Raw genomic sequence first — 13,171 nt, forward strand, 5'->3', positions numbered from 1 at the left:
GCTTGTGCTGAGAGGTGGATGTTTGTTTCCAAAACTGATTGTACATTTTTGACTTAAGAGTTTCATTATTTTTCTTAATTTATAGAAATTTGGGGAAGATATTACTATCTTCTGCAAAGCTGGTCTCAGTAGAATGAATTATATCCATAGGTTATGCTGAAAAATGAGTTGAAAGAGAAGAAGATTTGGGATCAGTGGTCCCTATTGATGAAATATCCTCTATATCCCCAAGATCAATTAATTCTAGTTGCCTTCCACCTGATGACATTGTTAATCTAGTATTTAATTTATTCTACAGTATATAATACTCTTTAATCGAGTCTGTAGTTGATAGAGTTTCTTTTTTGACTCTTTTGTGTTGAATATTCTGGGTGACTCGAGTGTTCACATATAGAGAAGTTACAACTTGTTCATCTGCTTCCAGGAGTGTCCCCTCAGACCACTACTCTTGGTTCATAAACTTTCTAACTCTGGCCTAGGAGTGTGATTGTAAGGTGTTGCCTTCAATTGAACTCTTAATGCAGAAATGATCCCAAAAGGATCATAGGACCAGGTAAAACTTGGCTGAAGGTTCATGTTCTTCAATAATCTATCTGCCTCTATGCCTGCAACCCTAGTATTACAAATGAATGACCCTACCTTTGCTTTGAGCTTAAACTGTGACTTTTTCTTACCAGAGACAAAGTGAACTTCATCCATATTTATCATTTGCTTAATGTATTCCAGTGAGAATATCCTCATTGGCACATATTTAGGCAGTTTGTATGGAGCCAATTCACTGCCATATATCCTAATTTCTGTATAATTCTGGTATAGATACCAATCACCATTCTTGGTTTGTTCAGATAGATGTAGGATTTTCTTGATTTCTTCTCCAATTATGGGCTCTATCTAGCTATTGAGTAATTGAAGAAGTGGATGAACAAAATAATCAATGAACTGAGGAAATGAAAAGTTTGATGATGCTATTGTAACCAATTCTGTCCACTGAATAACTGATTGATTCACTCCCTGTTCATCTTGTTTCTTAAGATGAATGGGTAATGAATCTCTTTACTGAAACAAAAGCAAATGAATAATGACTGAACTATACCTGAATACTCTTTGTGTGGTAAAGTTCATGAACTACTCATGTATACTATTAGCCAAGAACTGGCTATAATTGTACATGAATGCAGGTTGATATTCCTTACTGAAAATAGAAAAGAATCCAAGGATGGATTCATCAACACATTGATCACTTTCATAACCTAAGAGGTATGACAGTAAGGAGATGATATGTCTAGTAGCTTTAGGAAACATAGAAGATGAATAAGGTGGATTTCCATTGGGTAATTCAACATCTTCTGGTAGAAAAAGTTCAAAAATGAGAGCTCTCTATGGGAAGGTAAGTTTGTTATACAAGTCCATGAGAGCTGCTAGGGAGAAGTAGCTAAGCGAGTCAGATGAAGGTATCAACAACATTTGATTGATATTTTTAGCGATAATGATGATCAGAATGTTTCCATCCTGAGTCAATACTATTCTCTGCACATGATTATATCTAGCTTGACACCAGGTGATCAAATCTGGAAAATGATGCGTTTTTGGAAAGGAGAAGAAGGGCAAGAATGTGTCCAAGAATCGAATGGGGTCTTCGTTATCTATATAATTTTGTTTTATGCAAAGATGAAATTCATCAAAATTGAATTTGCATTCACAGTCTGCAACTTTGAACAAAGAGTCTGCAAGGGGAAGGTGATCTAAATCGATCAGGATTGTAGATGGGTTTTCCTCTTCAACTGTTTTCTGTGATTTATCCTTCGAGGCCATTTTTACTGCAGGGGGAATGGGAAAACTGACTCAATTGAGAGATGAATGAGAGGATACACAGTGACAAAAGAAATCAAAGCTTACAGTGGCATCGCTTTAGGCAGAAAAGTAATAAACGGTAAGGCCATAGTGTATTTATAAGTTGAATTGATTAATTACCATTTAAGACTTAACCGTAGGAAATTTATGACAGAGGAGTAGGGATTAATTATCCAACAAGACTGAAGAATAGATAAATGACATTTGCAATGGGACAAGAGAGTATAGCACAAGGGATGAATGACGTGCCAGCTTCTGAGTGGATAAGGGGTAACGGATGGGTGATGTGATGCACGAGAATGGTTGACCATTAGAAGGTTGAGAACTGCCGATGGGATTTTGAGGGGGAGGTGAGGCGGTTTGTGGTTTTACACTTCGAGGGTCCAAAATTCTATGGAGCTGACATGTAGAAAAAATTGGCCTCCATTAAAACAAATTTTCGACCCCCCCCCCCACAACCCCTTGCATTAACAATAAATGGCTAAAGGGGGTCCAAAATGATACATCCACCGTTGATCTGGGTGGCATTCATTCTGTCCATCGGAAGATGATGGGCGGTCATCATGCGCTTACTTGATGTTTTTTCATTTTCTGAACTTGGATAAATTATGGGCGCTTTGCTTATTACAAATGCCAAACTTTATGAGAAAAGGAAATTAAAATTTACTTAAGAACTTAACATTTATTAATCAAAATTAAAAAAAAAAAAATGGCGCATTTATACTAAGCTACCTCAAATTTATTTCTTTTTCAATTAAAGAAATTATTTTTTCTCTCTTTGCATGGCTAGCATTTTATTTATTTTGCCTTCCTTTTTTAGGGCAATCTAGCCTATCATTTTCTTTGATATGGAAATCATAATAAATATATCTACCATTTTATTTTGTATTTTCTTTTTGTCCATATCCTAACTTAACTTTTTAGTATATTTTTATTTTTCAATTTTTTCTTTCTTTATAATATTATAACTTATGAAAACCAAGGATGTTACAACATTAGCTCCAGCTGGGGACTGCTTCCTCTTGTGGGATGTAGAGAACAAGCAAGTCCAAGTGCCTTCTCCTCGAGATATGGAGTCTTTGCTAAAATAGATACTCACTTGAAATTTTTTCAAAAAGAAAATAAACTCTACAGGTATTTAGAGATGATGAATAACTAGATGAAAAACTAATACTGAATGTAATGTTTCAAGTATATCCCATTGACTAGCAATGAGGAATACTCTCATTCCAAATTCTGTAGGATGAATGTATTGTTCTGTTTGAATTTTGCAATGCTAAATGGACCAAACCAAATTTTTTCAAATTTTGTGTGTTTTCCTTTATCTTCTCTCCTAGTATCCCATCTAAGCACTAGGTCACCTTTATTGAAATTCATTTCTCTAGCCTTTCTAGCAAACAATTCCTTCATCTTATTTCAGTAGTTCCTTATCTTGTACTAAATTTCATCCCTATCTTCATTTAACTCAATGATTTGATTAATCCTTCTCGAGAAATCATCCTTTTCTTGATAGGATTCCTGAAGGAATCTCATAACATGTAAAGTTAAATGAGTAGGAAAAGCTACCTCCTTACCATAAACTAATTGGAAAGGAGACTTTCTTGTTGACCTCTTTGGAGAAACTCTGTTTGCCCAAATTGCATGGATTAGGTGGCTGCCCCAACTCTTTTAATGGTCTTCAAGAGTCTTCTTAATGCCCTTTACTAAGCTCTTGTTGGAGGACCCTGCTAGCCCATTACCCTTTGGATAGTATGGTGTAGAATGGTACAATAGGATTGATCACTTCTGACAGAACTTAATCATTTTAACACTACTAAAAGTTGTTGCATTATATGTAACAATTTATTGACGACATACAAATCTTGATAAGATATTTTCTTCAAGGAATTTAATGACAACAATATCAGTTTCATTTTTAACAGGTATGGTTTCTACCCACATGGTAAAATAGTTTGTGGAAGTTAAAATTCATTTGTGTTGATTACTTGATTGTTAATGAATTTCCCCTATAAAGTCCAATGCCCATTGTATAAAAGGAGCATGCACCACTATTGGAACCAAAGGAAGTGCTGACAGTTTCTATTTTCCTGCAAAAAATTGGCATGGCATGCAACTTCTTACTCTTGCTCCAACTTCTTTAAAAAGTGTGGGCTAGTAAAAACTGCTTTTAAAATTTTGTAGGTTGTTTCTCTCTAGGCATAGTTTCCACCACAAAATCCTACATGAAACTGATCTATAATCTCCTCTGTTTCATTTTCATCTAAGCAAAGAAGGAGGATATTAAGAGGGTCTTTCCAGGTATAGATTAGCATTGATAATGTAGTATTTTATTGATTTAAGCTTCAGCGATTTGCACTGCTTCAAGTCAAGATTACACAGACATCTAAAATCCCTAAGAAACTGTACAATATCAGAGTACCAATCAGAGAGTAGATATTTCTAATCTATATGAACAAGAATCACTTGATTTGAGGGAAGAGGTTCTTGTGGGTTCTCCCCTTCTGTAAGAGGAGGAGGTTCTTATGGATTCTCCCCTAATATTAAGGGAGGTTATTATGGATTCTCCCTCGATATTAAGGAAGGTTCTTGTCAATTCTCCCCTAATATTGCAGAAACTAGATTTATCCAAAATAATTTGGAATTGGATTCAACTAACAATTTGGGCAAGCCTTCTTTTACTAGCTTTTTGGTCTTAATTTCAAGGCCAAATTCAAGGATTTTAGCAATCCATCTTCCTCTTCTTCCATTGGTGTTAGGATGGGTCAGTTTTAAAAGCATGATTAGGGACATAAGTTGTAATGTGTTAATGAAAGACTTAGGTTCTAAAGGTTTTGAGGGCTTCGATTAAGGCATAAGCTTTCTTTTCAATAATATCATACCTAAGCTCAACATCTCTCATGACTTTGGAAACTAAGGCTATAGGCTGGTCATTAGAGTCTTCATTCTTTTGTAGTAAGATAACAACAAGATTGGTTTCAGAGGCAAAAAAGAAAATACTAAATGGCTTAGCATAACCGGGACTAGCAAGAGTTGGGGCTTCTGAAATGGGTTTCTTTATCTTATCAAATGCATATCTAGAAGGAGCAATCCATTTAACTGCATGATCCTTTTTAAGCATATCATTTATGGTTTTCACAATCTCAACGCAATTTGGAATAAAGCTTCTATGAAAGATAATTTGCCTAGGAATGATTGGATTTCTTTCTTGTTTATATGTAATGTCGAAGATTGAATAGTAGATACTCGTTTAGGATCAATCACTACTCCTTGCCCTGAGATGATATGGCCCAGTAATTTTCCCTCTTTGATAGCAAATAGTGACTTCTTAGGGTTCAGGGATACTCCAAATTTCTTGCACCTATCAAAAACCTTCATCAAGTGCTTTAGATGTTTCTGATCAGAATTAGAAAAAACTGTGAGATCATCAAGATAAATACCAACAAATTTATTTACTTGCCCTACAAATGCTATATCCATAGCTCTTTGGAATGTTTCTCCTACGTTTGATAAGCCAAAAGGCATCCTAGCATACATGAATGTATCCCAAGGTGTAGTAAAGGGTATCTTTTCTCTATCTGTTTGGTCTACCATAATCTAGTTATAACCAGAAAACCATCAAGCATGGGAAGTCTATTTACTCCTGAAACTTTTTAAAGTAGTTGGTGCATCTTTGGTAATGGATAGTTATCCTTTAATGATGCTTTGTTTAGGTTTCTGATGTCTACACAAAGTCTAATTTCTCCATTGTTTTTCCTAACGGGAACTAATTTTGCAATCGAACTGGAATATCTTAAAGGAAGAATTATTTGAGCATCTAACATCTTTGTAAGCTCTTTTTCTATAGTAGGTAGAAGAATTGGGTTAATCATCCTAGGTTTTTGCTAATGGAGTTTTTCTTTAGGTTTTAACAGAATCTTATGTTCAATCAGAGATGTATCATAAGTTTTCAAATCAACATAGGACCAAGCAGAAAAATCCTTATAATTTTTGAGTGACTTAATATATTCAATTTTAACTTCAGGATTTAAAGATGGACAATTTTTTTATATTCTTAATTTCTTCATTGGTTCCAATATTAGCTTCTTCAATGTCATCTTGTGAACAAATGGATTGTTGATTTCTGGGGATATCATTATGATCAAATAATTTTTCCAAAGGAATAAGGCCTTTAGGAATAAAGTTGTTGGATCACTGTATGATGTCATGATCAACAATTTTCGGGTTTAAGTCTGAATTATCATTTTCCTTGACAATATAATTTATACCAATCTTATATTCATCAATTTGTAAAACAAAAAATTCATCTACAAGTTCACGGAGAGACTTTAGTTGTTCATCATCTTCAAATATTTGCCAATGCTTAAGGTTGTATGGAATGGATGGCCTATATTTGACTTGGATTTGGTACATCACATGTGTTTGATCAGGGACCTTGAATGAGCTTGTGGAGACAACTAAAGAGTATGCACAAATGTTTTCGACTCTAGGAACATAAGTTATGTTAAAGGCATTAAATAAATTTTCAATTGAATACCAAACTTCATTTATGTAAGACCTAAGCCTAGGATGCTTCTTCTTGCAAATATTCTTAACCTGTCTCACAATGAGTTAAAAATCAGTTAAGACACTTAAATTCTATACCTTTAAGCTTCTAGATAACTCTAATCCTAGAAGGAAAGCTTCATACTCTGCTACATTGTTGGTAACCTCAAAATCAAGATTGCATGATTGAGTGATATTTTCCTTTTCTGGTGAAATTAAAACAACCCCAGCTGCAGCTCCATCTTTTGTGTAGGAACCATCAAAGAAAAGTTTCCATACATCAGTTTGAACAGACTTGGGGCATTCAATTATATCTTCAATTTTAATTTGATATTCTTTTGTTGTATTTCAGGATAGTTGAAAACAACAAAGGCCTTGATCAACTGCACAAATCTAACTTCTCTATACAATCTAAGCTATTCTCCTTTGTAAACACGAATAGTATCATAAGACATGTCCATTTGAAGGGTTCCTCCTAACTTGGCACAACAGGATCTGGAAAGTAGCATTCCACGTTTTGGAGGAATATTAGCCACAACTATGTCTAACACTATGCTTTTTACTAGTCTTTGAGAAAGAGTAACATCTAAATCTTTTATCAGTCATATACAGGGTACCCTTTTAGAACCAAAAGTGTACAGGTCATGATAAGATCTGGTGGTATCAAGATTTAAATTATGTTCCATGATAATTTTGGGCATAAGATTATGCGATGGTCTAGAATCAAGCATACAATTGTACAACATGGAATCACTAGCTTTCAAAGTTACATAGAAAGGAGGTACAATCTCATCAGTCATATCTTCACTAGGACCAAAGACTACTGATGATTTTTCATCCTGAAGGCTAATTACATCTCCTTCAGCATCTACACTTTTGCTTTGAATCCATTTTGTAACTTCATTTTTGTATCTAGGGTTCTTGGAAAGTGTTGAAAGTGGGATAGGGAGTTTTACTCTTTCTAGCTCCTTTCACATTGAAGGTACTCAAAAGTGTTTTATCCATGAGTGAAGTGTCAGTTAACTAATCCAATGTTTGAATTGCGATAGTTTGAGTTTTAACAGATTTTACTTGAGGTTCAATTGTGACAAGATCTTTTGGAGGTCTTGTAGGTCCTGCTCTTGGCCTTAAATTATATCTCCTATTTAGCTCAGCCATTAAAAATTTTGAGAAGGCTTGATATGTGGAAATCTATGAATTTTCAGCATCTTCTTGAGATACTAAAGTTTGTGGAAGAGGGATAATGGCAGTCTATACATAATAGTTGTCTAAATTGTTCATGTCTTTAGCAATTGTCATGGTATTTTCATCAGGCTATTGATTATCAATTAATAAAGGTGTAGGGACCTACTGATCATTACCAGGTCTTTGGAAAATTTCCAATTGAGGAGTTCTTTTGTATTGACCTTGGTTTTGAACTTAGGGCCTAGTAACAATTTGTTGGACTACTCTAGGTTGTGTTTCTATTTTGGAAATCCTATTAGAAAGGTTTTTAAGTAAAGATGTAATTTCATCAATTTTCTAATCCCCAATTTTATATTTGGAAAAATATGTGTCATAAACCCTAGCTTTTAATTTTCTTTCTTCTTTCTCTACTTTAGTCTGGAGTTTACCAAAAGCATAAATATTAGCTTCTACCTCTATAACATTTGTCTACATGTCTTCTAATGTATTAGATACCCTTTCTCATAGCATAACTGCAAAGTCATCTTCAAATTCTTTGGAAAATTTGAATTTTGTAGCTGCTATTAATGGTTTACAATCAGCACACATTTATGATAGAGTTTATTAAACCTTTTAATGAATTCAACAACTGGTTCACTAGGATTCCTCTTCAATTCTTCAAATTCAATGAGAAAGTGGACAGGCTCCTTCTTTACCCTCCATTGGTTTATAAAGATATGAGCTCATTCCATGTTCTAATAGACTCTGCTCTAAGTTGTGTAAACCAGATCCTAACATTTCCTTCTATGGATTGCACAAATAACCTCATATACACATCTTCCTGTTCCATGTTCATGTTGTTAGAAAAATCTAGGAAAGCTAATACATGATCCTCTACTGAGGGACCTGTTTCTCCACTAAATCATGGTAAATTCTTTAGATATCCAATGGGAAAATTTTCCAAGTTTGTAGGGATAACTAGAGCATCATAACTTTCTTTCACAATGGGTCGAAAAGACATAATAGAAAGAGGATTTTGGGGTGAGTGGATGATAATGAGGAAGAGGAAGAGGCTGAAGATGAAGGTGATGAAGAGGAATTAGTAGGGTTTTTATTATGTGGAGGAGAGAAAGAAGGAGTAGACCTCCTTGAATATTTCAAAGGGTTTTTAATAACCAACTTCTGAACTCCTGGTGTAAAGTATTCCTTATTATCAAACAAAGGATTTGGATAGACAGAAAATGTCTCTTCAAGATTAGTGGAAGTTGATGGAATTTAATAAGGAGTTGGAGAAATGATTTTTGTAGGATTGAATTCAGGTAAATGTAAACCCAGTTCTTCCTCAAATGAAGGTGATTTGATAGAAATGGATGGGACTTGATATGACTCAAGTGATTGTATTAAAAAGGCTGATGGAAGATCTACTCCTCTATAATGGAGTTAAGAAACCCTAAGAGGTAGTTCAATCCAATCAGGATGGGATGGCACATATGAAAAGGGATCTATAGATGAGATGTCTTTAGGTTGTAAAGTTGAAGGAGAAGAAGGGGTTCTATGCCTTCTCCTTGAAGAGGCTCCCCTAACAAGCCTTTCTGGATCTAGTAGAGGTTTAACAATCTCAAAATTAGAATGTGATCTAGTATTCTTAAAAGGAGCCAGATTGGACTAGTGGAACCGCCAGGTGAAATATTTTGAATTGTGTCCTTATCCTTTATTCTCCTTAAAGGAAAGGTAGAATCATTTCGCTAGGGAAAATCTAGCTTTCAATCCTTCATTCCCTGACAACGACACCAATATGATGTTGTACTTTGAGATAACCTAAGGTCAATTGGTTATGCCAAAGCATCTATAATGTTTTGTTGGTTTTGATTTAATCGAAGGACAAATGTGTTAAACGAATTATAATAGTTATGTTTAACCTTATGGATAATACTTACCAGTAAACAGAGGGCTACTATTTAATTCCACAAAGTGGCTTAAGTTTTTGTTGATGTTACCTAGAAATAGTAAGACAATATGATTACTTTAGTTTTGAGATAGAAAATTAAATAATGACAAGTAGGAAAACCTTCAACCAATGTTTGAAAGTTTAAACAAAATATACTTAAGATTATAAAGATACTAATAATTAAATGAATTAGAGGGAGATACGTAAATGGATAGTTCAGTAACCCAAACTCTTTAATGATTATAACTTCACAAAGAATTTAAGAATAACTGAAACACGGTTAGACTTACCTAGCTACCCTTGTAGAACTCAAACATATGTAGAATACATAATGAAAGATACACTGGAAAAACTTACAAGAGAAACGAAATTGTATGGAACAAAATTCAGAATCCTCTGCTTTATCATTAGTGTTCCACAAAAGCTGTGTACATGGAATGATTATAAAGTTCTTATGCAAGGGTGCAACCATTAATCACTCATAGAAGAGAGTTATTTATACTGGTTTAGATACAAAACAAAATATCTTAAACTGATTACAAAAGTATCTTGAAGGAAAATAGGAAATGAAAATTGTTGGATGATGTGTCCCTATTAGGCAGGGAATTGTTGATGACTAGCACTCCAAAAGATGTCATGCTATTTTCTTGTTAGGATTAAAAGTTAATCAATTACTTCACATAGTTGATCCCACCTCTCCTAACTTGGTATCTCCAAATTTACCATCCTTCTAAACATCTCATCAACTTCAGTATATATTTCAAAATTCGGTTTAGTGAGAACCAAATTCATGTTCAATTGTGAGGTCAGAGTTTAAGGCTTCCAGAAACTCTTTCCCTGTAATATATATTTTTTTCCCTAAAAATTGATTGTTGTTTGCTACAATAGTATATAAATTTTCACAATAATCCTCTAATTTGACTAATTGATCATTTGATGAGACTAACCCTGGTAAAACTTTCTTGCTGAACACATTGAATTTGGAATGAAGTCTTCCGACAACAACATTCAAAGTTTCACATTTTGTGTTCAGCAATGCCAACAAATTCTTCTTTTGTAGGACTGTCTTAATTTGCAAAATAGTAGTTGTCCTATCTAAACCAATGATTTCTTGTATCTCTTTCTTAGTCTTGGAGTTAAACACTTTAATCATTCCCACTACTTCCTTAGGCTTTGTCTTCAATGCCTCCATCTCCTTATCAATTTTTGTCCTACATTTGGAAATTAACTCCTGCTACTCCAAAATTATTTGTATGGATGTCCATACTTATATTATGGAGTGACTAATATCTAACCATATGTCCTCTTTGTCTTGGGCCAAAGTGCTTTCCATTAGAGACTTACTCTCTAATTGTTTAACCTTGATTTCTAGCCTGTGTGACTTCTGCATCTCCTCTACATACAATGTATCATTTTTGACCTTCTGTGACTCTAGAGTTTGGAACTTCTGGAGTAAATTTTCATTCTATTTCTTCTGTGCTTTCAATTCCTGTGATATTTTTTCTGTTTCAACTATTGTTGACGATGAGGTAATACTAGAGGAAGATGAGCTTATGGGAACTTATTTTACTGGAATTACAGCAAGTTGTGCTCCCTCTTTTTCCTTAAGCAGTTGGTCTATTTGTTTTGATCTTCCATGCTTTTAATCTATATGTTTTCCTCTATGATGACCTTCAACATCTCCTCTCCGTGTTGTTCATTCTCTGTCATTTCCCTAGCTTGTGGATCTTGAGTTCTAGGCAATTTCAATTTTTTCTTCAAGGCTGTTATCTTTGTATTATTTTTCCTAAGTATTTCTTTAATTTCTTTAAGGTCTTGGGGTCATACCCAATTTTAACAATGAGACCTTCTAAACATTTTAACTTGTTATCTTTAGCTAAACATGACAGTTTCTCAATCTTAAGATGTGATTGTGCATTTGACAAGGCAGTTCTAAGCTTAGAGAGAGACATGGTAGTTGTAGTCATAGTTGAGAATAACATCTCACCCAATTCCTTGTGCAAATCCATTTGATCAATAGGATGTATCAAATTTACAGCAAATGAAAATAGAGTCTTCTTGTAGTCTACTGTAGACTTGGAAAATGGAATATGAGCTTGTAAGAAAGCCATTTGTATTCTTCCTCTTTCAATGCCAAAGGAAGAGAGAAGCCTATGCTGAGAGGTGGATGTCTATTTCAAAAATTTACTATACATTTTTTAGTTAATAGTTTCATTCTTTTGTTTAATTCCCAGAAATCTAGAGAAGATATTACTATCTTCTATAGAGCTAGTATCAGTAGAATGAATTATCTCCATAGGTTCTGCTAAAAAAAGAGTTGAAGGAGAAGAAGTTTTGGGATCAGTGGTCCCTGCTGATGAAATATCCTCTAGATCCCCAAGATCAATTAATTCTGGTTGCCTGCTCCCTGATGACATTGTTAATCCAGTGTTCAATTTCTTCTGCAGTATAGAATACTCTTTAATCAACTTTATAGCTGATAGAGTTTCTTCTCTGGCTCTTTTGTGTTGAATATTCTGGGTGACTAGAGTGTTCACCTGTGGAGAAGTTACAACTTGTTCATCTACTTCGAGGAGTGTCCCCTCAGACCACTTCTACTCATTCATAAACTTTTCTAACTCTGATGAAGCAGTGTGATTGTAAGGTGTTGCCTTCAATTAAACTCTTAATCTAGAAATGATAACAAAAGGATCATCAGACTAGGTAAAACTTCGTTGAAGGTTCATGTTCTTCAATAATCTATCTACCTTTGTGCCTCCAGCCCTAGTATTACAAATGAATGACCCTACCTTTGCTTTGAGGTTAAACTGCGGCTTTTTTTCTTACTAGAGACAAAGTGAACTTCCTCCATATTTATCGTATACCTAATGTATTCTAGTGAGAATATCCTCATTGGTACATATTTAGCCAGTTTACATGGAGCCAACTTAGTGCCATATATCCTGATTTCAATGTAATTTTGGTATAGATACTAGTCACCACTCTTGGTCTATTCAGATAGATATATGATTTTCTTGATTTCTTGTCCAATTTTGGGCTCTATCTGGCTGTTGAGTAACTGAAGAACTGGACGATTAAAAGAATCCACGAACTGAGAAAATGAAAACTTTGATGACACTACTCTAACCAATTCTTTCCAATGAACCACTGATTGATTCACTCCTTTCTCATCTAGTTTGTTGAGTTGAATGGGTAATGAATCTCTTTGCTAAAAAAAAAGAAAACGAATAATGACTAAACTATACCTAAATACTCCTTGTGTGGTAAAGTTCATGAACTACTCATGTATACTATCAGCCAAGAAATGGATATAATTGTACATGAATGCATGTTGATATTCCTTACTAAAAATAGAAAAGAATCCAAGGATGGATTCGTGAACACATTGATCACTTTCATAACCTAAGAGGTATGACAGTAGGAAGATGATATATCTAGTAGTTCCAAGGAACATAAAAGATGAATAAGGGGGATTTCTCTTGCGTAATTCAACATCTTCTAGTAGAAAAAGTTCAAAAATGAGAGTTCTTTGTGGGAAGGTAAGTTTTTTATACATGTCCATGAGATATGTTGGGGAGAAGTATATAAGGGAGTCAGATGAAAGTATTAGTGGAATTTGATTGATATTTTGAGCAGTAATGGTGATCAAAATGTTTCCATCATAAG

Source organism: Pinus tabuliformis, chromosome 4_2 (assembly GCF_031772625.1).
Source record: "Pinus tabuliformis cultivar Carrire ecotype Pingquan chromosome 4_2, CPIR1, whole genome shotgun sequence".
NCBI classification, from domain to species: Eukaryota; Viridiplantae; Streptophyta; class Pinopsida; order Pinales; family Pinaceae; genus Pinus; species Pinus tabuliformis.